General features: G+C 47.7%; 1 protein-coding gene across 1 annotated transcript in view; it reads right to left on the reverse strand.

Annotated features, from left to right (window-relative positions):
- Positions 1-25,819, reverse strand: part of LOC138665493 (proprotein convertase subtilisin/kexin type 4-like) — a 524,777-nt gene that overhangs the window by 95,842 nt on the left and 403,116 nt on the right. The window lies entirely within an intron of this gene.

A 25,819-nucleotide genomic window follows, 5' to 3' on the forward strand; every position in this document is an offset into this window, starting at 1 on the left:
GGCAGGGGCAGCGCTGGGCTCTGCAGTCGCAGGGCAGGTAATGCCTTCCATCAGGACAGCCTTACCTGCGATGTTTTCAGGCAGGTTTTTATACCGGAGTAGAAGTTCTGGCCCCCAGCGAAGGATGATTCCCTCCTCCCCTCCTTGGTCCTGGTTGGAGGAACGGCGTCCTGCACGAGGCGCCGCCGGCAGAAGTGCTGCATTGAGTTGTAAAAGAGACCGGAAGTGATGCATGCGATCACTTCCTGTACGCCGGCATAGCGCGCAGAGGGAGAGGAGACCGAAGAGCTCAGAGAGGACTCCGGTCGGGATCAAAGGCCTGCTTTACCCTAAAGGGGTGCGGGAAGGCCAGGGAACGGTCCCGAGGACACCGCAAAGTGGTGCGATGGGAGAAGCACAAAGGGGGTGGTGAGACACGACCCATGCTGACCAGCTTTTAGTGAGGCAAAGCCCAGTCAGGTCCTGTAGTCGCCGGCCACCACAGCACACGGAACCTCTCTCTGTCCCATGGGGAGCAGGAAAGACACTGGCAGGTGAGAAAGCCTTTTAACCTCTCCGTATTTCCTGTTCCCCATTAGGGCAAAGAGGCAACCTTCGTATGCCGTCGTGGAAGGTGACTAGAGAAAAACGCATTACTGTCTATGGGAACGCATTGGTACGCAAGGACATGCGTAAGCGATACGCATGCGTACTTCACACTAATCATGTCCAGTAAACTATGTTACCACCTGCAAAATCACTGATGTATAAATGGGATGTGGAGACAAGTAGTCCATTATGCACAAGACTATGGACAAGTCACTTGTAGACCGTTTGCTGCTCCGGTCTTGTTGCTGCTGTGCTGTTTACTCTGTACTCATTTTTTTCTTTTCCTTGTAGACTGTTTGCTGCTCCGGTCCTGGTGCTGCTGCTGTCTTCCTGGTGCTGCCACCTTCCTGTTGCTGCCGTCTTTCTTGTGCTGCCATCCTGGTGCTGCTGCCTTCCTGTCTGCTGTGTTGTTGGACAACTGCCTGTTATTAAGTATTGGTGTCCATTTTTTGTGCTACATTGTGTTTGGCTTCTACCAAGTTATTACATTTGTCTTTTTTCTGTAGTGTTTCACTTGACTGCTGCCTGCACTTCCAACATGTCCTCCACTGAAGGTTCCGAAAGTGGACATGACACAGATTATGTAATCACATTTGATTTACCGACTGGTATGTATTGACTGCCAATACTAGACATGTGTTAAATCATGTATTTTCTTTACAGATACCGGACAGTGCAGAAGAGCAGGAGCAGTCTAGTGGAAATGATTCTTCCCAGGGTTGTCGGCCTCAAGTTGCTGAGGAGGAAAGATGGAGTGTAAGTAGCCTTTATCAGAGTTGAAATTGAATTTCTTTTCAGTTTAACTTACAAATGTTTTTTTGTATTTCATCTATAGGTTCCACAACACAAGGAAGGACAACTGGATATTGATAATGAAGTCCTTATTCTGTGCAAGAGATCAGCGTTGTGGGACCCACGTGATCGGAATCATTCCGACGACTCTGGGAAGACATGGCAAGATCGCTGTTGGATGATTGGGAACATGCAAGGCCACAAATCAGAAAGGATTTTCGTAAGTATTGCAATGTGGTCTTTTACGTGTCGGCCTTGCTGTAAATGTTGGTGTCTTTTTAAAATATTTTTTTTTCTTCCCCCTTCACAGTGAAGAGCGTAAATGTTCGCTGGTGCTCGATGAGGGATAACTTCAATAAGGACACGAGAGAGGAGATTCGGGTTCAAAGTGATACTGCTCGAAAAGTCAGAAAATATAAGTACCATCATCGGCTTTTTTTTGTGAGGTCTGCGCTTGCTCAGCGAACACGAGTATCTTGTGTTGTCTTACAATTATTTAAACTTTTAATTTGTTTACTAATGATTTTCATTTATTTTTCACACAGAACCTGGTGGAGCACCACAGAACCTGGATTGCCGTCTGTTGGAGCGACCCCTCATCGACCAGCCAACGAACAGGCCCAATCATCCACAAGCGATGGAGCAACCAGGCAGACTTCACAGGCTGGGGAACAGGAAGCCGTTCCATCAGGTTTTCCCCTCTCTCAGCCCTCTGCCACTACTTTACTTGGATTTGCTCTCCAGCGGGACTGTGACAGGCCAGTAATGCCCGAGTTTATTCACTTAAGCTTGGTCTTCCAAGCTGGGATGAAGGCGGTTGTAGAAAGAATGGATAGTGGGTTCACTCACTTGAACACAATTTTCCAGGACGTCCACAAAAGCCTTGACCGCCTGGAAGACGACCTTATGTAGACCGGCGCAACATTATTTTTCTGCTATAGAACAGGTCGTGATGGAAAGTCCTGATCTCCAGCTCTATGTGATAAAGGCCTGTCAGGATGCTTACACCGAGGCCATGCAGCGGCAGCGATATCAGCAGCAGGCACCAAGTTCTTTCCCTACAGGGCAACAAGCTCTAGGTCAGCATCAGTGGCTCTATCCACCACCACCACAACCACCGCTGGACAATAGGACTGTTCCAACACTACCCAGCTACACCATGCAGCCGATTGCAGCATCCCAGCCTTCCCCTTCAACCATGCAACAGAGTGCAGCAGCCCAGGCTTCCAATTCTACCATGCAGCCGAATGCAGCAGCATTTTTTATTATTTTTCTGTGGTATCGCTGGGCTGATATGTTTTGTGCATAATAGGGGGATCCATGTGGGCCCACATGCATCACCTTAGGGACTACATGTATTGGTTGTGGTTGTTTACATGTCAAACTATTTAAGAGTAAAGTTGGCTATAGTTACATATCTTTTACAGGTTTTTTTCTTTCCATATAAATGTATTATCGATTTATGGATATTTTTCAAACAATAACAAATACAGGAGGAATGTCTCTGCTCCAGATACCTTTTTATGTGACCGGATGAAATGTATCTGCTGTGTCTATGACTTGTAGCTTTTCAACCTAAAGGGTTAAAGTTTCTTGTGCTGTAGGGATACCACGGCAAAAACACGTTTAACCCCTTAACGACCGCCGATACGCCTTTTAACGGCGGCCGCTAAGGGTACTTAAACCACAGCGGTTTTACCGACCCGTTTTGCGATCGCCGGTAATTAACCGTTTACCGGCGACCACCAAAAAAAAAAAAAAGCAAAAAAAAAAGCAAAGTCTAATTCTCTGTCCTCTGATGTGATCGCACATCAGAAGACAGAGAAATAGGGGGATTCGGGGACCCTATCATACTCACCAGTGTCCCTGGGTCCTCCTGCGGCTCCTCCTGGCTGCCGGGGAAAAGAAAATGGCGGGCGCACGCGCAGTGCGCCTGCCATCTATCGCCATCTGCCGGCCGGCAGGAGAAGGGCAGTTGGGGCTAAAACTAGGGCTAGGGTTAGGGCTAGGGTTAGGGCTAGGGTTAGGATTAGGGTTAGGGCTAGGGTTAGGGCTAAATTTAGGGTTAGGGTTGGGGCTAAATTCAGGGTTAGGGTTGGGGCTAAATTTAGGGTTAGGGTTGGGGCTAAACTTAGGGTTAGGGTTGGGGCTAAATTTAGGGTTAGGCTTATTTCACACTTAAGTCGGTACGGTGCCGTCTGTTATGAGCTGGTGATTTAGAACCACAATGGACCTGGTGGTTAAGAGCACAGAAAATGACCTGATAGTTACTAATAACATAGGACGAGCTCTGGGAACTCTGCTGACCGCAATCCCTAATCCTATCACACCACACTAGAGGTAGCCGTGGAGCGCTCCTGACCAGACCTAGGCGCCTCGGGCACAGCCTGAGAAACTAGCTAGCCCTGAAGATAGAAAAATAAGCCTACCTTGCCTCAGAGAAATTCCCCAAAGGAAAAGGCGGCCCCCCACATATAATGACTGTGAGTAAAGATGAAAATACAAACACAGAGATGAAATAGATTTTAGCAAAGTGAGGCCCGACTTACTGAATAGACCGAGGATAGGAAAGATAGCTTTGCGGTCAACACAAAAACCTACAAACAACCACGCAGAGGGCGCAAAAAGACCCTCCGCACCGACTAACGGTACGGAGGTGCTTCCCCTGCGTCCCAGAGCTTCCAGCAAGCAAGACAAACCAATATAGCAAGCTGGACAGAAAAAATAGAAACAAAAGTAACACAAGCAGAACTTAGCTTATGCAGGGCAGACAGGCCACAAGAACGATCCAGGAGAGAGCAAGACCAATACTGGAACATAGACTGGAGGCCAGGAACAAAGAACTAGGTGGAGTTAAATAGAGCAGCACCTAACGACTTAACCTCGTCACCTGAGGAAGGAAACTCAGAAGCCGCAGCCCCACTCACATCTACCAGAGGAAGCTCATGGACAGAACCAGCCGAAGTACCACTCATGACCACAGGAGGGAGCTTGACCACAGAATTCACAACAGTACCCCCCCCTTGAGGAGGGGTCACCGAACCCTCACCACAGCCCCCAGGCTGACCAGGATGAGCCAAATGAAAGGCACGAACCAGATCGGCAGCATGAACATCAGAGGCAAGGACCCAGGAATTATCTTCCTGACCATAACCCTTCCACTTAACCAGGTACTGGAGTTTCCGTCTCGAAATACGAGAATCCAAAATCTTCTCCACTATATACTCCAACTCCCCCTCAACCAAAACCGGGGCAGGAGGATCAACGGATGGAACCACAGGTGCCACGTATCTCCGCAACAATGACCTATGGAATACATTATGGATGGAAAAAGACGCAGGAAGGGTCAAACGAAAAGACACAGGATTAAGAACCTCAAAAATCCTATACGGACCAATGAAACGAGGCTTAAACTTAGTAGAGGAAACTTTCATAGGAATATAACGAGACGACAACCAAACCAAATCCCCAACACGAAGTTGGGGACCCACACAGCGCCTGTGGTTAGCGAAACGTTGAGCCTTCTCCTGGGACAATGTCAAATTGTCCACCACATGAGTCCAAATCTGCTGCAACCTATCCACCACAGTATCTACACCAGGACAGTCCGAAGACTCAACCTGCCCTGAAGAGAAACGAGGATGGAAACCAGAATTGCAGAAAAACGGCGAAACCAAATTAGCCGAGCTGGCCCGATTATTAAGGGCGAACTCAGCCAAAGGCAAAAAGGACACCCAATCATCCTGATCGGCAGAAACAAAACATCTCAGATAGGTTTCCAAGATCTGATTGGTTCGTTCAGTTTGGCCATTTGTCTGAGGATGGAAAGCCGAGGAAAAAGACAAATCAATGCCCATCCTAGCACAAAAGGCTCGCCAAAACCTCGAAACAAACTGGGAACCTCTGTCAGAAACGATGTTCTCCGGAATGCCATGTAAACGAACCACATGCTGGAAAAACAATGGCACCAAATCAGAGGAGGAAGGCAATTTAGACAAGGGTACCAAATGGACCATCTTAGAGAAGCGATCACAAACCACCCAAATAACCGACATCTTTTGAGAGACGGGGAGATCCGAAATAAAATCCATAGAGATATGTGTCCAGGGCCTCTTCGGGACCGGCAAGGGCAAAAGCAACCCACTGGCACGAGAACAGCAGGGCTTAGCCCGAGCACAAATCCCACAGGACTGCACAAACGAACGCACATCCCGCGACAGAGACGGCCACCAAAAGGATCTAGCCACCAAATCTCTGGTACCAAAGATTCCATGATGACCAGCCAACACCGAACAATGAACCTCAGAGATAACTCTACTCGTCCATTTATCAGGGACAAACAGTTTCTCCGCTGGGCAACGGTCAGGTCTATTAGCCTGAAATTTTTGCAGCACCCGCCGCAAATCAGGGGAGATGGCAGACAAAATTACCCCCTCTTTGAGAATACCCGCCGGCTCAGGCAAACCCGGAGAGTCGGGCACAAAACTCCTAGACAGGGCATCCGCCTTCACATTCTTAGAGCCCGGAAGGTACGAAACCACAAAGTCAAAACGGGAGAAAAACAGCGACCAACGAGCCTGTCTAGGATTCAACCGTTTGGCAGACTCGAGATAAGTCAAGTTCTTGTGATCAGTCAAGACCACCACGCGATGCTTAGCTCCTTCAAGCCAATGACGCCACTCCTCGAATGCCCACTTCATGGCCAGCAACTCTCGATTGCCAACATCATAATTACGCTCAGCAGGCGAAAACTTCCTGGAAAAGAAGGCACATGGTTTCATCACCGAGCCATCAGAACGTCTTTGCGACAAAACAGCCCCTGCTCCAATTTCAGAAGCATCCACCTCGACCTGGAACGGGAGCGAAACATCTGGCTGGCACAACACAGGGGCAGAAGAAAAACGACGCTTCAACTCCTGAAAAGCCTCCACAGCAGCAGAAGACCAATTGACCACATCAGCACCCTTCTTGGTTAAATCAGTCAACGGTTTAGCAATACTAGAAAAATTATTGATGAAGCGACGATAAAAATTAGCAAAGCCCAGGAACTTTTGCAGACTCTTCAGAGATGTCGGCTGAGTCCAATCATAAATGGCCTGAACTTTAACAGGGTCCATCTCGATAGTAGAAGGGGAAAAAAATGAAACCCAGAAATGAAACCTTCTGAACACGAAAGAGACACTTTGACCCCTTCACAAACAAAGAATTCGCACGCAGGACCTGGAACACCATTCTAACCTGCTTCACGTGAGACTCCCAATCATCCGAGAAGACCAAAATATCATTCAAGTATACAATCAGGAATTTATCCAGGTACTCTCGGAAGATGTCATGCATAAAGGACTGAAATACTGATGGAGCATTGGAAAGCCCGAATGGCATAACCAGGTACTCAAAATGGCCCTCGGGCGTATTAAATGCTGTTTTCCATTCATCGCCCTGTTTAATACAAACAAGATTATACGCACCACGAAGATCTATCTTGGTGAACCAACTAGCCCCCTTAATCCGAGCAAACAAATCAGACAGCAGCGGCAAGGGGTACTGAAATTTGACCGTGATTTTATTCAGAAGGCGGTAATCAATACAAGGTCTCAACTAACCATCCTTCTTGGCCACAAAAAAGAACCCTGCTCCCAATGGCGACGACGACGGGCGAATGTGACCCTTCTCCAAGGATTCCTTTACGTAACTCCGCATAGCGGCGTGCTCAGGCACAGACAAATTAAACAGTCGACCTTTAGGAAACTTACTACCAGGAATCAAATCGATAACACAATCGCAATCCCTATGCGGAGGTAGGGCACTGGACTTGGGCTCATCAAATACATCCCGGTAATCCGACAAGAACTCTGGGACCTCAGAAGGGGTGGATGATGAAATAGACAGAAATGGAACATCACCATGTACCCCCTGACAACCCCAGCTGGACACAGACATAGATTTCCAATCCAATACTGGGTTATGGACTTGTAGCCATGGCAACCCCAACACGACCACATCATGCAGATTATGCAACACCAAAAAGCGAATATCCTCCTGATGCGCAGGAGCCATGCACATGGTCAGTTGGGTCCAGTACTGAGGCTTATTCTTGGCCAAAGGCGTAGCATCAATTCCTCTCAATGGAATAGGATACTGCAAGGGCTCCAAGAAAAAACCACAGCGCCTAGCAAAATCCAAGTCCATCAAATTCAGGGCAGCGCCTGAATCCACAAATGCCATGACAGAATAGGATGACAAAGAGCAGATCAAAGAAACGGACAAAAGAAATTTCGACTGTACCGTACCAATGGTAGCAGACCTAGCGAACCGCTTAGTGCGCTTAGGACAATCGGAGATAGCATGAGTGGAATCACCACAGTAAAAACACAGCCCATTCCGATGTCTGTGTTCTTGCCGTTCAGCTCTGGTCAAAGTCCTATCACATTGCATAGGCTCAGGTTTATGCTCAGATAATACCGCCAAATGGTGCACAGTTTTACGCTCACGTAAGCGTCGATCGATCTGAATGGCCAAAGACATAGACTCATTCAGACCAGCAGGCATAGGAAATCCCACCATGACATCCTTAAGAGCATCAGAGAGACCCTTTCTGAAAATTGCTGCCCGCGCACATTCATTCCATTGAGTGAGCACAGACCACTTCCTAAACTTCTGACAATATATCTCAACCTCATCCTGACCCTGACACAGAGCCAGCAAATTTTTCTCTGCCTGATCCACTGAATTAGGTTCATCATAAAGCAATCCGAGTGCCAGAAAAAACGCATCAATATCACATAATGCAGGATCTCCTGGCGCAAGGGAAAATGCCCAGTCTTGAGGGTCGCCACGTAATAAAGAAATAATGATCTTAACTTGTTGAACTGGGTCACCAGAGGAGCGGGGTTTCAAAGCCAGAAATAGTTTACAATTATTTGTGAAACTCAGAAACTTAGCTCTATCTCCAGAAAACAAATCAGGAATAGGAATTCTAGGTTCTAACATAGAATTCTGAACCACAAAGTCTTGAATATTTTGTACTCTTGCAGTGAGATGATCCACACAAGAAGACAGACCTTTAATGTCCATCACTACACCTGTGTCCTGAACCACCCAAATGTCTAGGGGAAAAGAAAGACAAAACACAGTGCAGAGAAAAAAAAATGGTCTCAGAACTTCTCTTTTCCCTCTATTGAGAAGCATTAGTACTTTGGGCCTCCAGTACTGTTATGAGCTGGTGATTTAGAACCACAATGGACCTGGTGTTTAAGAGCACAGAAAATGACCTGATAGTTACTAATAACATAGGACGAGCTCTGAGACGTGGGAACTCTGCTGACCGCAATCCCTAATCCTATCACACCACACTAGAGGTAGCCGTGGAGCGCTCCTGACCAGACCTAGGCGCCTCGGGCACAGCCTGAGAAACTAGCTAGCCCTGAAGATAGAAAAATAAGCCTACCTTGCCTCAGAGAAATTCCCCAAAGGAAAAGGCAGCCCCCCACATATAATGACTGAGTAAAGATGAAAATACAAACACAGAGATGAAATAGATTTTAGCAAAGTGAGGCCCGACTTACTGAATAGACCGAGGATAGGAAAGATAGCTTTGCGGTCAACACAAAAACCTACAAACAACCACGCAGAGGGCGCAAAAAGACCCTCCGCACCGACTAACGGTACGGAGGTGCTTCCTCTGCGTCCCAGAGCTTCCAGCAAGCAAGACAAACCAATATAGCAAGCTGGACAGAAAAAATAGAAACAAAAGTAACACAAGCAGAACTTAGCTTATGCAGGGCAGACAGGCCACAAGAACGATCCAGGAGAGAGCAAGACCAATACTGGAACATAGACTGGAGGCCAGGAACAAAGAACTAGGTGGAGTTAAATAGAGCAGCACCTAACGACTTAACCTCGTCACCTGAGGAAGGAAACTCAGAAGCCGCAGCCCCACTCACATCTACCAGAGGAAGCTCATGGACAGAACCAGCCGAAGTACCACTCATGACCACAGGAGGGAGCTTGACCACAGAATTCACAACAGCCGTCGCAATGCGTCGGCCCGACATACTGATGCACGTTGTGAAAATTGTGCACAATGTGGGCAGCGGATGTAGTTTTTCAACGCATCCGGTGCCCAATCTATGTCCTGGGGAGGAGGGGGCGGAGTTACCTCCACGCATGCGCGGTCAGAAATGGCGGACGCAACGTACAACAAAACGTTACATTGAACGTTTTTTGTGCCGATGGTCCGCCAAAACACAACTGATCCAGTGCACGACGGACGCGACGTGTGGCCATCCATCTCGATCCATCGGCAATACAAGTCTATGGGCAAAAAACGCATCCTGCGGGCACATTTGCAGCATCCGTTTTTTGTCCAAAACGATGGATTGCGACGGATGCCAAACGATGCAAGTGTGAAAGTAGCCTTAGGGCTAGAGATAGGGTTGGGGCTAAAGTTAGGGCTAGGGTTGGGGCTAAAGTTAGGGTTAGAGTTGGGATTAGGGTTAGGGTTGGCATTAGGGTTACGCTTGGGATTAGGGTTAGGTTTGGGATTAGGGTTAAGGTTAGGGTTGTGATTAGGGGTGTATTGGGATTAGGGTTAGGTTTGAGGTTAGGGTTGAGATTAGGATTAGGGGTGTGTTGGATTTAGGGTTTTGATTAGGGTTATGGTTAGGGTTGACATTAGGGTTGTGTTAGGTCTCGAGTTCCCACTTCTGCACAGGGGGAATCTCGAGCCGTCTCCGCTGCGGTCTCCCATTCCTATCCAGCCGCAGTGGAGTCTGCTCAGCAGGGACGTCGGTCCCAGCGTCTTGCTCGGTCTCACTATGTACAGAGAGTTACTGCTGCTTCTTCAGCTTCTGCCATTAAAGTCAGTGCTGGTCAGCAGCGAGCGGACTTCTCTGGGACTAAGTCCTTGTTTGCGCACACTGAGCATGCCCAGGGCAAGATCTCCTGTTGGAGATCGAGGGTCACGTGCTCAGGCTCTGCAGCGCATTCCATTGGTCCTCTTGGCAGGTCTTGGAAGGGCAAAGTTTCTGTGGCCACTTCCTGTCCTGCAACTATTTAAACTGCGCATGACCGCACGGCCATGCGCTAGTGTACAATTATTTTGTGTGTGTGTAGATGGATGTATGTCGATGGATGAAAGCTCCTAAATATCCCTCCCTAGAGTTGTTGACTGCTCGCGGATGATGGTAGCTCTCTAGCGCCCGACTACCCATCTGTATATTACACACATCACAGCGTCCTGTAGCTGTGCCTGCCAGTACGGCGCCGTGCGCTTGCCTAGCGCTTTCCATACCCAAGCCTGGGTGGTAGTGGCGTCTGTCAGTGCGGCATCGCACGCACTCTTGTGCTTATATATTTCTGTTCAAGGTTCTCTACACACCCAGTTTCGGTGTTGTGCCAGCAAGGGTCTAATCGGACTTCAATCCCTTTCGGGGTTAAGTTCGCTGACTGCTTGCTCGCGTTCTATGTGCGGTACCGCGGTCCTGTGATTTAACAGGATCGCTTTCTTCACGTTGGGTGAGGTTTACCCCACGTGTGTATACCTTTAAGTACCGCCATATAGTCTGTCATTTACTAGCTGCGGGTTACGCCTGCACGGTGGACCCCGGACTGCGAACGCATCTAAATCATCTTTCTTGGTGCGTTCCGCCAGTCCTAACATTACACTAGCGCCAGGGTCTGGCTAGTGATGATGGACAAACAGCAATCTTTGCGGTATATCCAGCAGCTGGAGGGTAGGTTGGCGGCTCTCGAGAGCGCAACCTCAGCTGTGGATGTTACCGCAGTTGCTGTACAGGCTGCCAGCGTAGCTGCAGCAACTTTGTCCATTGCCACCCCTGTTCCGACATTATCTCGCCTCCCGCTGCCAGAAAAATTTTCTGGTGATAGCAAATTTTGTAGGGGATTCGTGAGTCAGTGCTCTATTCATCTCGAGCTCCTGGCTGCACGTTTCCCCACAGAGCGGGCTAAGGTGGGATTTATTGTGTCTCTATTGTCGGACAGGGCGTTGGAATGGGCTACGCCACTGTGGGAGCGTGGCGATCATGTGGTGCAGAGTGCTCCGCTGTTTTTGAGCACTCTGAAACAGGTCTTTATAGGACCTCAAGTCACCCATGATACTGCGCTCCAACTGCTGGCATTAACTCAGGGTGAGTCCTTGGTCAGTCATTTTGCCGTCCAATTCCGCACTTTAGCATCTGAGCTGGAATGGTCGGATAAAGCTCTTATCCCCATATTTTGGAGGAATTGGCTGACCACGTAAAGGACGCTCTGGCCACTAGGGAGATTCCTGCCACACTGGAGGAGTTAATTACAGTCTCCACTCGTATTGACCTCCGTTTTAACGAGCGGAGGTTAGAGCGAGCCCAGTGTAGGCAGAGGTTTCGGCTGGCTCCTACTTTCGCCAAACCTCTGGAATCTCCGGTCCTGGTTCCTGAGTCACATGAGGCCAGGGAAGTGTCACAAGCGGGATCTAAGTCCCGGACCGCTTGTGCACTCAGGGTCTGTCATGTTTGCCAGCAGTCAGGACATCTAGCCACCAGATGTCCTCAGCGGTCGAGGAAACGTCAGCGTCTAGTGGTCGTAGGTGGAGGTACACTAGACACGGCGAAGTTTGCCTCTAAATTGTCCTTTAAGGGGACAATTACTATAGGCTCATTCTCCCACTCGGTAGAGCTCTGTGTGGATTCTGGGGCGGAGGGCAATTTTATGTCTTCTGCCTTCGCCCAACGTCACGCAATACCCCTGCTTATGCTAGCTCAACCTGTAACGGTACGAGTGGTGAATGGGTCGACACTGCCCTCACAGATAACACACCAGACCATCCCTTTTACTCTGTCCATGTCGCCATCTCATCAGGAGATTATTTCTCTGCTCGTCATTCCTGAAGGAATTGATGAGGTCCTGTTGGGAATACCTTGGCTACGGTACCACTCTCCTCATATCGAGTGGTCATCAGGCAGAATTCTGGGATGGGGTGAATCTTGTGGGGGTAGGTGTCAGAGGGAGTGCGTTCAGGTTGCTACAACAGAGGTACCCGCAGATCTATCCTCTCTCCCCAAGCAGTATTGGTCTTATGCAGATGTGTTCTCCAAAAAGGCGGCGGAGACCCTTCCGCCCCATCGCCCCTATGACTGTCCTATTGACCTCTTGCCTGGTGCTGAGCCTCCCCGGGGTCGAGTCTATCCGCTATCTCTCCCGGAGACGGAGGCAATGTTACAGTACATCCAGGAAAATCCGGCAAGAGGGTTCATCTGGAAGTCAGTGTCACCTGCTGGGGCCGGGTTCTTCTTCGTGCAGAAGAAGAATGGGGAATTGCGTCCATGTATAGACTACAGGGGTCTTAACGCCATCACCGTTAAGAATAAGTACCCTTTGCCTTTGATATCTGAGCTATTCGATAGGCTTCGGGGAGCAAGGGTATTTACTAAATTAGATCTGCGGGGTGCTTACAACCTGATTCGCATCCGTGAGGGGGACGAATGGAAGACGGCTTTTAACACCAGGGATGGGCACTATGAATATCTGGTAATGCCCTTCGGGCTCTGTAATGCCCCAGCCGTTTTCCAAGACTTTGTGAACGATATCTTCCGGGATATGCTTTCCACCTCGGTCGTAGTCTATCTGGATGATATTCTCATCTACTCTCCAGATATTGACTCCCACCGGAGAGATGTTTGCAAAGTCTTCGACCTCCTACGGGCAAACTCCCTCTATGCCAAGTTGGAGAAGTGTATGTTTGAGCAGGAGTCCTTACCTTTCCTAGGCTACATCATCTCAGCCCAGGGATTGGCTATGGATCCTGCCAAACTACAGGCTGTGATGGACTGGCAGGAACCTCATTCTCTTAAAGCGGTGCAGCGCCTTATGGGGTTCATCAATTATTATCGCCAGTTCATCCCGCACTTCTCAACTTTGGTAGCTCCCTTGGTTGCCCTCACCAAGAAGGGGGCGAATCCCAAATTGTGGTCTGAGGAGGTCTCCAAGGCTTTTATCTCTATAAAGTCACACTTCGCTAGCGCTCCCATTCTACATCGCTCCGATGTTGATAAGCCATTTATCATGGAGGTGGATGCCTCTTCCGTTGGTGCTGGAGCAGTCCTCTTCCAAAAGGATGCTCAAGGTCGGAAGCATCCTTGCTTCTTTTTCTCCAAGACCTTTGCACCAGCAGAGAGGAATTATTCCATCGGGGACAGGGAGTTGCTAGCCATGAAGTTGGCTTTCTCGGAGTGGAGACATCTCTTGGAGGGAGCACGTTTTCCCTTCCAAGTCTTCACAGACCATAAAAATTTGGTGTACCTGCAGACAGCTCAGCGGTTGAATTCTCGCCAGGCCAGATGGTCCTTGTTCTTCTCCCGGTTTCATTTCACCCTCCATTTCCTTTCTGGGGAGAAGAACATTCGGGCCGACGCTCTCTCTCGCTCCGTTGTGTCATCTGCGGAGGAGGAGGAGGAGCCTCGGCTTATTGTCCCCACCGAGAGCTTGAGAACTGTGGCCCCGGTTTCGCTGGAGTCTGTGCCTCCGGGCAAGACTTTTGTTCCATCCAGTTTGCGACCGGAGGTTCTCTCTTGGGCGCACTCGTCCAGGGTGGGTGGACATTTTGGTACCAAAAGGACATCTGAGTTACTAGCGAGGACATACTGGTGGCCGCATATGGCTCGTGATGTCGCGGAGTATGTTCGGGCGTGTGTCTCTTGCGCCAGGAACAAGACTCCTCGGCAACTGCCAGCTGGTTTGCTTTATCCTCTGCCCGTGGCGGACAGGCCCTGGGAGATGGTCGGAATGGACTTTGTGGTGGGCTTACCCAAGTCTCGTAACTGCACCATTATCTGGGTGATCACCGACCATTTTTCCAAAATGGTGCATTTGGTGCCTCTTCCACGGCTACCATCTGCACGGGCGTTGGCTGTCTTGTTTATTAAGCATATCTTTCGCCTACACGGTATGCCAGACAAAATTGTTAGTGACCGGGGTCCCCAGTTTGCGTCTCGATTCTGGAGGGAGCTTTGTCGTCTACTCAGTATTGAGTTAAATCTCTCTTCGGCATATCATCCCGAGACGAATGGGTTGGTAGAAAGGGCCAACCAGACCTTGGTCACATATCTGCGACATTTTGTTTCTGCCAGGCAGGATGACTGGGCATCCTTGCTACCGTGGGCAGAGTTTGCACTTAACAATGCCGTAGCCGACTCCACCGGTCAGACTCCATTCCTCTTAAATTACGGCCAGCATCCGCGTGTTCCTGTGCCCATGCCTGTGTCTTCCGCTGATTCCAGGGTGGCAGACTGGGCTGTGGAGGCACGGGACATTTGGGATCGCACGCAGGATGCCATTCGGGCCTCCAAGGAGAGAATGAGGTCCTCCGCCGATGTTCATCGGCGCCCCGCTCCGACCTTTGCCCCTGGCGACTTGGTGTGGCTCTCCGCCCGTAACATCAGGCTGCGAGTTGAGTCCACTAAGTTTGCTCCTCGCTACTTGGGTCCCTTCAAGGTTCTCGAACAGGTTAATCCTGTGGTCTACCGTCTGGCTCTTCCTCCACGCTTGGGTATCACCGACACCTTTCATGTGTCCCTCTTGAAACCCGTATACATGTCCCGGTTTTCCGAGTCATCTGCCGGGACATCGGGTTCGTCTACGGACGATTACGAGGTGAACGCTATTTTGGGGTGCAAGGTGGTACACGGCAAAAAGTTCTATCTGGTGGATTGGAAGGGTTATGGCCCAGAGGACAGGTCATGGGAGCCTGCTGAAAACATTCGGGCCCCACAGCTCATTGCTGCCTTCGAGCGTAGCGAGGCCCAAGGAGGGGGGGCCCTAGGAGGGGGGGTAATGTTAGGTCTCGAGTTCCCACTTCTGCACAGGGGGAATCTCGAGCCGTCTCCGCTGCGGTCTCCCATTCCTATCCAGCCGCAGTGGAGTCTGCTCAGCAGGGACGTCGGTCCCAGCGTCTTGCTCGGTCTCACTATGTACAGAGAGTTATTGCTGCTTCTTCAGCTTCTGCCATTAAAGTCAGTGCTGGTCAGCAGCGAGCGGACTTCTCTGGGACTAAGTCCTTGTTTGCGCACACTGAGCATGCCCAAGGCAAGATCTCCTGTTGGAGATCGAGGGTCACGTGCTCAGGCTCTGCAGCGCATTCCATTGGTCCTCTTGGCAGGTCTTGGAAGGGCAAACTTTCTGTGGCCACTTCCTGTCCTGCAACTATTTAAACTGCGCATGACCGCACAGCCATGCGCTAGTGTACAATTATTTTGTGTGTGTGTAGATGGATGTATGTCGATGGATGAAAGCTCCTAAATATCCCTCCCTAGAGTTGTTGACTGCTCGCGGATGATGGTAGCTCTCTAGCGCCCGACTACCCATCTGTATATTACACACATCACAGCGTCCTGTAGCTGTGCCTGCCAGTACGGCGCCGTGCGCTTGCCTAGCGCTTTCCATACCCAAGCCTGGGTGGTAGTGGCGTCTGTCAGTGCGGCATCGCACGCACTCTTGTGCTTATATATTTCTGTTCAAGGTTCTCTACACACCCAGTTTCGGTGTTGTGCCAGCAAGGGTCTAATCGGACTTCAATCCCTTTCGGGTTAAGTTCGCTGACTGCTTGCTCGCGTTCTATGTGCGATACCGCGGTCCTGTGATTTAACAGGATCGCTTTCTTCACGTTGGGTGAGGTTTAATCCACGTGTGTATACCTTTAAGTACCGCCATATAGTCTGTCATTTACTAGCTGCGGGTTACGCCTGCACGGTGGACCCTGGACTGCGAACGCATCTAAATCATCTTTCTTAGTGCGTTCCGCCAGTCCTAACAGGTTGTTTTGGGGTAAGGATTATTGTTAGGGTTAGTGATTAGGATTATGGATCGGGTTGGGATTAGGGTTAGGGGTGTGTTGGGGTTAGGGTTGGAGCTAGAATTAGGGGGTTTCCACTGTTTAGGTACATCAGGGGGTCTCCAAACACGACAGCCAATTTTGCGCTCAAAAAGTCAAATGGTGCTCCCTCCCTTCTGAGCTCTGCCGTGCGCCCAAACAGTGGGTTACCCCCACATATGGCACATCAGTGTACTCGGGATGAATTGGACAACAACATTTGCGGTCCAATTTCTCCTGTTACCCTTGTGAAAATAAAAACTTGGGGGCTACAATATCTTTTTTGTGGAAAAAAAATATTTTTTATTTTCACGACTCTGCATTCTAAACTTCTGTGAAGCACTTGGGCATTCAAAGTTCTCAACACATATCTAGATAAGTTCCTTGGGGGGTCTAGTCTCCAAAATGGGGTCACTTGTGGAGGGTTTCTACTGTTTAGGTACATAAGGGGCTCTGCAAACGCAACATAACGCCCACAGACCATTCTATCAAAGTCTGCATTCCAAAACAGCGCTCCTTCCTTCCGAGCTCTGCCGTGCGCCCAAACAGTGGTTTACCCCCACACCTGGGGTACCAGCATACTCAGGACAAATTGGACAACAACTTTTGGGGTCCGATTTCTCGTTACCCTTGTGAAAATAAAAACTTGGGGGCTAAAAAAATCTTTTTTGTGGAAAAAAAATATTTTTTATTTTCACGACTCTGCATTCTAAACTTCTGTGAAGCACTTGGACATTCAAAGTGCTCACCACACATCTAGATAAGTTCCTTAAGGGGTCTAGTTTCCAAAATGGTGTCACTTGTGAGGGGTTTCCACTGTTTAGGCACATCAGGGGCTCTCCAAACGCGACATGGCGTCCAATCTCAATTCCTGCCAATTCTACATTGAAAAAGTAAAACGGCACTCCTTCACTTCCAAGTTCTGCGGTGCGCCCAAACAGTGGTTTACCCCCACATATGGGGTATTGGCGTATTCAGGAGAAATTGCATAACAAAATTTATGGTTACATTTCTGTTTTTACACTTGTGAAAATAAAAAAAATGGTTCTGAATTAAAATGTTTGCAAAAAAAAGTTAAATGTTCATTTTTTCCTTCCACATTGTTTCAGTTCCTGTGAAGCACGTAAAGGGTTAATACACTTCTTGAATGTGGTTTTGAGAACCTTGAGGGGTGTAGTTTTTAGAATGGTGTCACACTTCGTTATTTTCTATCATATAGACCCCTCAAAATGACTTCAAATGTGATGTGGTCCCTAAAAAAAAAAGGTGTTGTAAAAATGAGAAATTGCTGGTCAACGTTTAACCCTTATAACTCCCTAACAAAAAAAAAAATTTTGTTTCCAAAATTGTGCTGATGTAAGGTAGACATGTGGGAAATGTTATTTATTAACTAATTTCCGTGACATATCTCTCTGATTTCAGGGCATAAAAATACAAAGTTTGAAAATTGCAAAATTTAAAACATTTTCGCCATATTTCCGTTTTTTTCATAAATAATCGCAAGTAATATCGAAGAAATGTTACCATTAACATGAAGTACAATATGTCACGAAAAAACTTTCTCAGAATCAGCGGGATCCGTTGAAGCGTTCCAGAGTTATAACCTCATAAAGTGACAGTGGTCAGAATTGCAAAAATTGGCTCGGGCATTAAGTACCAAATTGGCTCTGTCACTAAGGGGTTAATGATGATCATATGAAACTGAGATAAGACACAATAAGCGCAAGGTTGCTGTATGCACTTGTTGCTGGGACAACCGCATAATTAAGGGCGGTCACATGATATAGGAGAGAAGGCGTTTTAGCATACGGACACTCTGTGTACATGTTACGGGGACAACTGCATAATCAAGGGCGGTCACATGATTTGAGACAGGAGGCGCCAGGGATGCGGGGATGTTTTGTGTGCTCACTGCTGGGACAACGCATCAGTACAAATACTTCCGGAGGACGCTGACCCTAGATGGTGTAGCCTAGTTCCGGTGCATGCACCCTCGACGGACAGCAGGTGTTTCTACTTGATATGAGCAAGTATGGGTATACTGTATAAAAGGTGGTTTGACTGAACAGTGAGTGTATGCACCCCTTCTGAGGACGACTTTGCCATCGAAATGCGCGTCAAGGGGTATGTTGAACGGAACTGAACTCTGGGTATTTATGTTTATCTGTGATCTTTATCTTTGCTACTCTAATTAGTTCCCTTGATCTTTGATATGCATGACACTGTCCCAGATTGCCCTTAGGGGATTATGCACTTCATACTCTATTACATGTTTTTTCCTGAGGCCAATAAGGTAGAGAGGAACTCCCAGATATGTGGGTGTGATGTATTAAGTATTTTATATCTGTCTTGAGACTCTTTTGGTTATGAGCACTATGCACTTTACTCTGTATTTATCTATATGCAATATTGAACTGTGCCTCAAGAGGATTATATTAAATTTTTTTTATCTTGGATGTAATACATGTGGTATATTTATACCCAGGATTCTGTCATCATACATGTTCCGTCCAATGTATGTTTTTTCAGTTTGCTCTTATCTCCTTAAAACATTTTAAAATTTGTATTTTCAGTAAAGACATTTGCGGTGAAATATGTGTGTGCGCAGTGGACTATGTATAGATTTATATGTGTAACTAGCAGTAGTTGAACATCTGTCCTGAAGGCTGCAGGTTCTCATCCAGGTGTTAATATGTATTTTCATGAGACAAGAAGACTTCTGTCTCCAATCTCACAAAGGGGGTCCTGCTGGAAGCCAAGAAGAAAGGTAACATTTGACACCTCCAAGCTCTTGGAAGAGAGATGTTAATTATGGCCTGATAGTATCTCTGTGAAAACCTTTACACAAAGGATCTCAATAAAATATTCATTGGGGGCGTGGCCGTGGTCTAATCAAAAAACAAGCAATGATATTAACCTGAGGGGCTGGTCTAAAAACCTGACCTCCTGACCAAAGCTATAAATTAGGGCTGTATACAGAGAGACGTGTTCACATGTGAGGGCAGCTTGAGACGCTGATATGTTCCACCAACTCCATTCAACCCCCCTCAGGGAGCAGAAAGCAAACTACCAGTTAGATGATTTCTGTAAGTTTCTCCAGTTTATTTTTATACAGTTTTGCAAAAGTTGTATGTCTTTTTATCATATTTTTATAACTTTCTTACTGTAAGCACTGAACCTTTTTTGTATTAAAGTATAAAACTTTAACAAGTTGAACCTTGAATGTTCTAAAAAAAATCCATAGGCTAAGGTGTAAGGGGTATCGTTTCTCCTTATGGAGAGTGACATACCATCTCTGTGAGCCTTACCAGTGGTAGAAAATATTATCATTAATATTTCTGGGACTCATCTCCCATGTGTTCGATGAGTGGTGGCAGCGTGTATGAGCAGGTGTGTGGCCTGGGTCAGTGTGTGATTTATGCTCCCATTACAGCATAGGACAGAGGTTGAATGCTGGACTGAGAGTGGGGAGATAGATTAATCTTTGCAGGCACATCCTCAAGTCATGTGCTGAGAGCGGGCACGTGACGAATTAGTGACCCCACGGAGTAAAAGGGATCCGTGACAATTGGTGGCACAGCGGTGGGATAGAATTATTTCGATTAGAGCATTAGTACATGGTTTAAGCAATTATTCCCTGTACTAAAGAATCGGTTTCCTTGAGAGGAGTGCATCAGTTCTACAAGGTTCAACTCCGTGCTTACTTAGATATACTTTCAAACCATTTCCCTTCCCCGTTTTTCTTTTCTATCTTTTATTTGGCAAAGGCTATTCATCGATATGGCAGCCCAGTACAAGAAGCAGAGCAAAGAGGCTCTGACCAGCCTCTGTGAGCAAAGACAAATAGAGATTGCCGACAGATCCAGGGAGCTGCTGATACACGCCTTGGTCGAGCAGGACATAGAGCAAAGTGCAGGAACATCTGGGCAAGGAGAGAGCCCACCTCCGAGAGACCCAGCAATGCCAGCTCTTGCACCGGAGATGCCTGATGGAAGTGTCAGCAATGCCAGTGCTGAGGAGCCTATAGACTGTACTTTGCAAATCGACTTACAACGGCTGGGAACAAGTGATCCCAATCTGAACATGCAGCTTATTCTACAGCACCGACAGGCTGAGAGAGAGGATGCAGAACACCGGGAACGACAGGCTGAGAGAGAGGCTGCAGAACGCTGGGAACGACAGGCTAAGAGAGAGGCTGCAGAACGCTGGGAGGACAGAGCTTTGCAGCTTCAAATGGTCCAAATAAAGCAGGGTATCAGTCCTCAGCTAACCCCCTCCCAGGACATGACTCCAAGGAGACCACGTCTGGAAAACTTCCCTGTGATGGAGAAGGATACGGACTTAGATACTTTCCTTCGGGGGTTTGAAAAAACCTGCAGGCAATACCATCTATCCCGTGAGCAGTGGGCACAGTATCTAACCCCAAGGTTGAGAGGCAAAGCCCTGGAAGTTTTTGCTGGCCTCCAACCAGAGCTAGATGGGAACTATGAGGCCATAAAAGAGGCCGTGATCAGGAAATACAACCTAACACCAGAAGTGTATCGGAGAAAGTTCCGGAACCTCCAACGTGGATCAACTGACAGCTATGCGGATGTTGTGAGAACCTTGAGGATCACGTTCCACCAATGGATCAGGGGACTTTCTGTTAACAGTTTTGAGGACTTAACGGATCTTATGGTCAAGGATCAATTTCTTCACATGTGCCCCACGGATGTACGACAATTTGTGTGTGATCGGGAGCCACAAACTGCGGATCAGGCTGCAAGGATTGCGAACTGCTATGTGGCTAACAGGATGCCTGAGGAGCGGAAGCCATCGGGATTCAGCTGGAGGGAAGGTAAGCCAAATGGGGACCCTTCTCCCTCTGCCGGCCGATCACTAGTGCTGTCAAAGCCCACCTTCTATGGGGTCCCGGGGAATAGACATTCTCTAGGTGGTGCACGCTGGTGCTTCTTCTGCAATAAAGTGGGACATGTTAGCGCTGTCTGCCCTGATAGGGAGGAATGCCCAACTACAACCACAAAGCCGTCTGTGGCCTCACTGTCTGTCTTTTGTGGCCGACTCTGATGCGAGGGCTAATGAGAACTGTCAATCTGTCACTGTTTGCAATAAAGTCACCAATGGTCTCAGGGACACTGGGGCAGAGGTGACCCTGGTGCTTCCAGCCCTGCTGATATCATACCAGGAAAGACTCAGTCTTTCCTGGTATGATCTCAGACAGAACTGCCAGGGCAGGAGGCCCATATTGTGGTCCCAGAGCCTCCATACATGGCAGGCCCACCAAGGTCCCTGATAACAGACACTGATGACTCGGCTTCAGACCATGGCCTGGCAGTCACACTAGGCTAAGGCCTGCAGGCTGACAGTCATAGCTTCCAGGAGGCTCTGCAGGCAGATGTCTGTCTGGAGGAGCTCAGATGTAGTGCAGGCCGACCCCCTGCTGCTTCTGACAAAGAAAGAAGATACTGGGACCAGGGCAGACTGTATAAAGACACTCTCCCCATGGATACTACAGAACATTGGAACTATGAAAAGCGGCTGATCGTCCCTTATCCATTTAGGGAACAATTACTGAAAATTGCCCATGAAATTCCTTTGGCCGGACACCTTGGAATACAAAAGACTAAAGCTTGCCTGACACATAACTTCTATTGGCCCAAGATGGAGACAGATATCGCCAATTACTGTCGATCATGTGTAGTTTGTCAGAGAGTTGGAAAGTCTGGGAATATACAGAAAGCTCCATTTATACCACTGCCAGTGATCGATCAGCCTTTCCAGTGAGTGGCTGTGGATATCATAGGGCCATTTGCAATCCCTAGCAGCTCTGGCAAAAAGTACATCCTCACAGTGGTGGACTATGCTACACGATACCCGGAAGCTGTGGCACTGTCCTCCATCCGAGCAAAGTGGCGGATGCTTTACTGACTTTTTCTCTCATGTGGGTTTCCCCAGGGAAATGTTGACAGATCAGGGAACCCAGTTCATGTCCGATCTGATGGAAAGCCTCTGTGAAAGAATACAAGTACAGCATTTTGTGGCCAGCGCCTATCATCTCCAAACCAACGGACTCTGCGAGAATTTTAACAGAATATTAAAGCAAATGCTCAAAATGCTGGTGGAGACTGAAGGGAGACTGGGAGCGGTATCTCCCCCATCTGTTTGCCTACAGAGAGGTACCCCAGGCATCTACAGGATTCTCCCCTTTTGAACTGGTTTATGGGAGGAGGGTCAGGGGGCCACTTGATTTGATTAAGGACTGTTGGGAGGATGACCCCAAAACTACTGGAGTCTCAGTGGTCGAATATGTACTGCGGCTCAGAGAGAGAATGCAAAAACTGAGAAACCTGGCCCATGAAAACGTGACCTAGGCCCAAATCAACCAGAAGGTCTGGAACGACCATAATGCCAGACTGAGGGCCTACGAGGAGGGGCCAAAGGTTTGGGTGTTGGTCCCTATGTTGCAGAATAAATTGCAGGCCGCATGGGAGGGACCATACACTGTACATAAGCGGCTAAATGATGTTAATTATGTGGTGACACTAGATGAGCATGCAAAGCGTCAAAGTATTTCATATGAATATGCTGAAGGCTCATCATGACAGGGACACCTGTGTCTTACCCGTCTGTAGCCTGCCTGAAGAGGGGGAGGCGGATCTGTTACTAGATGTGGGGCTGGGACTCAGTACATGGAGACCCTGGAGTCAGCAGAGTTTAACCCTGAGCTATCCCACAGTCAGAGGTCTGAGCTGATGGGGGCGCTCAGCGAGTTCACCGAAGTCTTTACAGGGGAGCCTGGGAGGCCACACTGAGCAGCTCACCATGTGGACACAGGTACTAATCACCCAGTACGGCAGTCTGCATAATGTGTGTCAGCAGAGGCACACATGAGGGAACAGGTAGAGGAGATGCTGAACTTCAAGGTGATACAAAAATCTCAGAGTGCCTGGGCCTCCCCTGTGGTTCTTGTCCCAAAAAAGGACCGTACTACCCAGTTCTGTGTAGACTACAGGAAATTGAATGTACTGACTACATGTGAGGTCTACCCCATGCCAAGGATAGATGAGCTGTTAGAGCAGCTAGCTAAAGCATCGTACCTCACCATCATGGACCTAAGTAGGGGAAACTAGCAGATACCCCTGACCAGAGAAGCTCAGGAAGATTGCCTTGTGCAGGCATGTACTACGGAGGACAGAGAATGAACTTCAATCCAATATTGCAGCCAGCTACATGCTGGCTGCAATCAAACACCCTAAAACCCCGCCCCTAAGGCTGAAGATGGTTCCCTCCAAATTCAGGTGACAGAGTCCCTTTAATATGTATTTTCATGAGACAAGTAGACTTCTGTCTCCAGTCTCACCAGGGGGTTGGTCCAACTAGAAGCCAAGAAGAAAGATAACATTTGACACCTCCTAGCTCTTGGAAGAGAAATGTTAATTACGGCCTGATAGTATCTCTGTGAGAACCTTTACACAAAGGATCTCAAGAAAAAAATTATATATTCATTGGGGGCGCGACCGTGGTCTAATCAAAAAACAAGCAATTATAATATTAACCTGAGGGGCTGCTATAGAAACCTGACCTCCAGACCAAAGCTATAAATTAGGGCTGTATACAGAGAGACGTGTTCACATGTGAGGGCAGCTTGAGATGCTGATGTGTTCCACCAACTCCATTCAACCCCCCCCCCCCCCCCAGGGAGCAGAAAGCAAACCAGTTAGATGATTTCTGTAAGTTTCTCCTGTTTATTTTTATACTGTTTTGCATAAGTTGTATGTCTTTATTATCATATCTTTATAGCTTTTTCTTACTGTAAGCACTGAACCTTTTTTTGTATTAAAGTATAAAACTTTAACAAGTTGAACCTTGAATGTTCTAAAAGAATCTATAGCCTAAGGTGTGTGAGCCTTATCAGTGGTAGACAATATTATTATTAATATTTCCGGGACTCATCGCCCGTGTGTTCGATGAGTGGTGGCAGCGTGTATGAGCGGGTGTGTGGCCTGGGTCAGTGTGTAATTTATGCTCCTATTACAGCATAGAGCAGAGGTTGAATGCTGGACTGAGAGTGGGGAGATAGATTAATCCTTGCAGGCACAACCCCAAGTCAAGTGCTGAGAGTGGGCACGTGACAAATTAGTGACACCATGGAGTAAAAGGGATCCATGACAACATTATTGATTCTTTACGTGGTGTTGGGGGACGTTTGCTACGATTTTACAGATTTTGTGGTTGATCACGGTCCTCTGTACTTTTGAGGCTATTCGGTTCAGTCTAGTCAGTGTTTGGAAGAGGTTGTGGCAGGGGAAAATTGAAATTATTAGCATACAAACGTCCCATGTCAGAGTTTTTGAAAGTCTACAAGTCATTTCCTCGTCCTAATGAGCCAACGTCAATGGCGACAAATCAACATTCAGCATCAGCAATCGCCAAAAGAACAACGGAAAAGTATTTTTTTATATAATTGAAGTACTCAGATCCACTTCCAGCAGGTTTAAGAATAAAAATGTATTTGCCGTCCACAGCCCCCACTCAGTTTAGAAAATTACAAATTTCCTTGAATTTTTCTTCATTTTTCAGCCAGAGTTCAGTTGTGGGTTGGGGGAATTCTACACGCAAAACGTCACACAATAAACTGCAGGTGTCTCCAACAATTCCAGAAAGGGTGGACAGTCCAATCCGAAATTGAAAATGTAAAAATTTAATGTCTATCAGGTAGCAAAGAATCTGTGGAAATAAAACAAAATGGGGAAAAAAATCAGTACATAGCTTTTATAACAAGAATATTAATTACAGGTGTTTCTTTTTCAAAATTACATACCTTAGGATCACCAACATACGTTCCTTAGCAGGAATTGCTCTACGTAGTTGCGTATCCTGCCTGGTGATGGATCCTCACACACGATACAGCAATTCTTCGAAGATCTGTTGCGACATCCTAGTGTATTCAAAAAACTTTTGTGGGTTTTCACAAAGCTCGGTGAACAAAGAGTGGTAGTCTCCACAGCTCTCTCGGACTTCAACAATGGGGTGTTGCCAATAGCAATAACGACGTATTTTCCATCTTTCTCTTCTCCCTTCTTCCTCACAAGCCACAGCAAAAGCAAAAGCCAATTTCAATGATAAATCCAGATTCAGATTGAAGCTCTCCAGGCAAAGATCCATCTTGCAGCAGGATACAGCATCAAAAGACGAGGATTTCATTTGTGCAGGGTCTATATATAGAAATCCCATAAGCCACACCCATTGGGAAATACCGTACGCATGCACATAAAGAGCGCAAATGCATGCCAAAATGCATACAAACGCATGCACACGCAGTGTTTTTTTGCCGCCATGCGTAAGAACATGCGGATAAAAATGCAGCGTAAACATACATTTGCATGCATTTTGGCATGTCTTTGCGCATGCAAATTATACGCTGCGCACATAAGCGCTAATGTGAACCTAGCCTTACACCTGAAAACAAGAAGTACTAAATGACTGCCAATCAGCTAGCTAACTGATCAGCAGTCATTTGATAACCTCTTTATACAGACAAAAGCACTTTGGATACTCACAATCACCTGTAATAGA

The sequence above is a fragment of the Ranitomeya imitator genome, chromosome 2, assembly GCF_032444005.1.
Source record: "Ranitomeya imitator isolate aRanImi1 chromosome 2, aRanImi1.pri, whole genome shotgun sequence".
NCBI classification, from domain to species: Eukaryota; Metazoa; Chordata; class Amphibia; order Anura; family Dendrobatidae; genus Ranitomeya; species Ranitomeya imitator.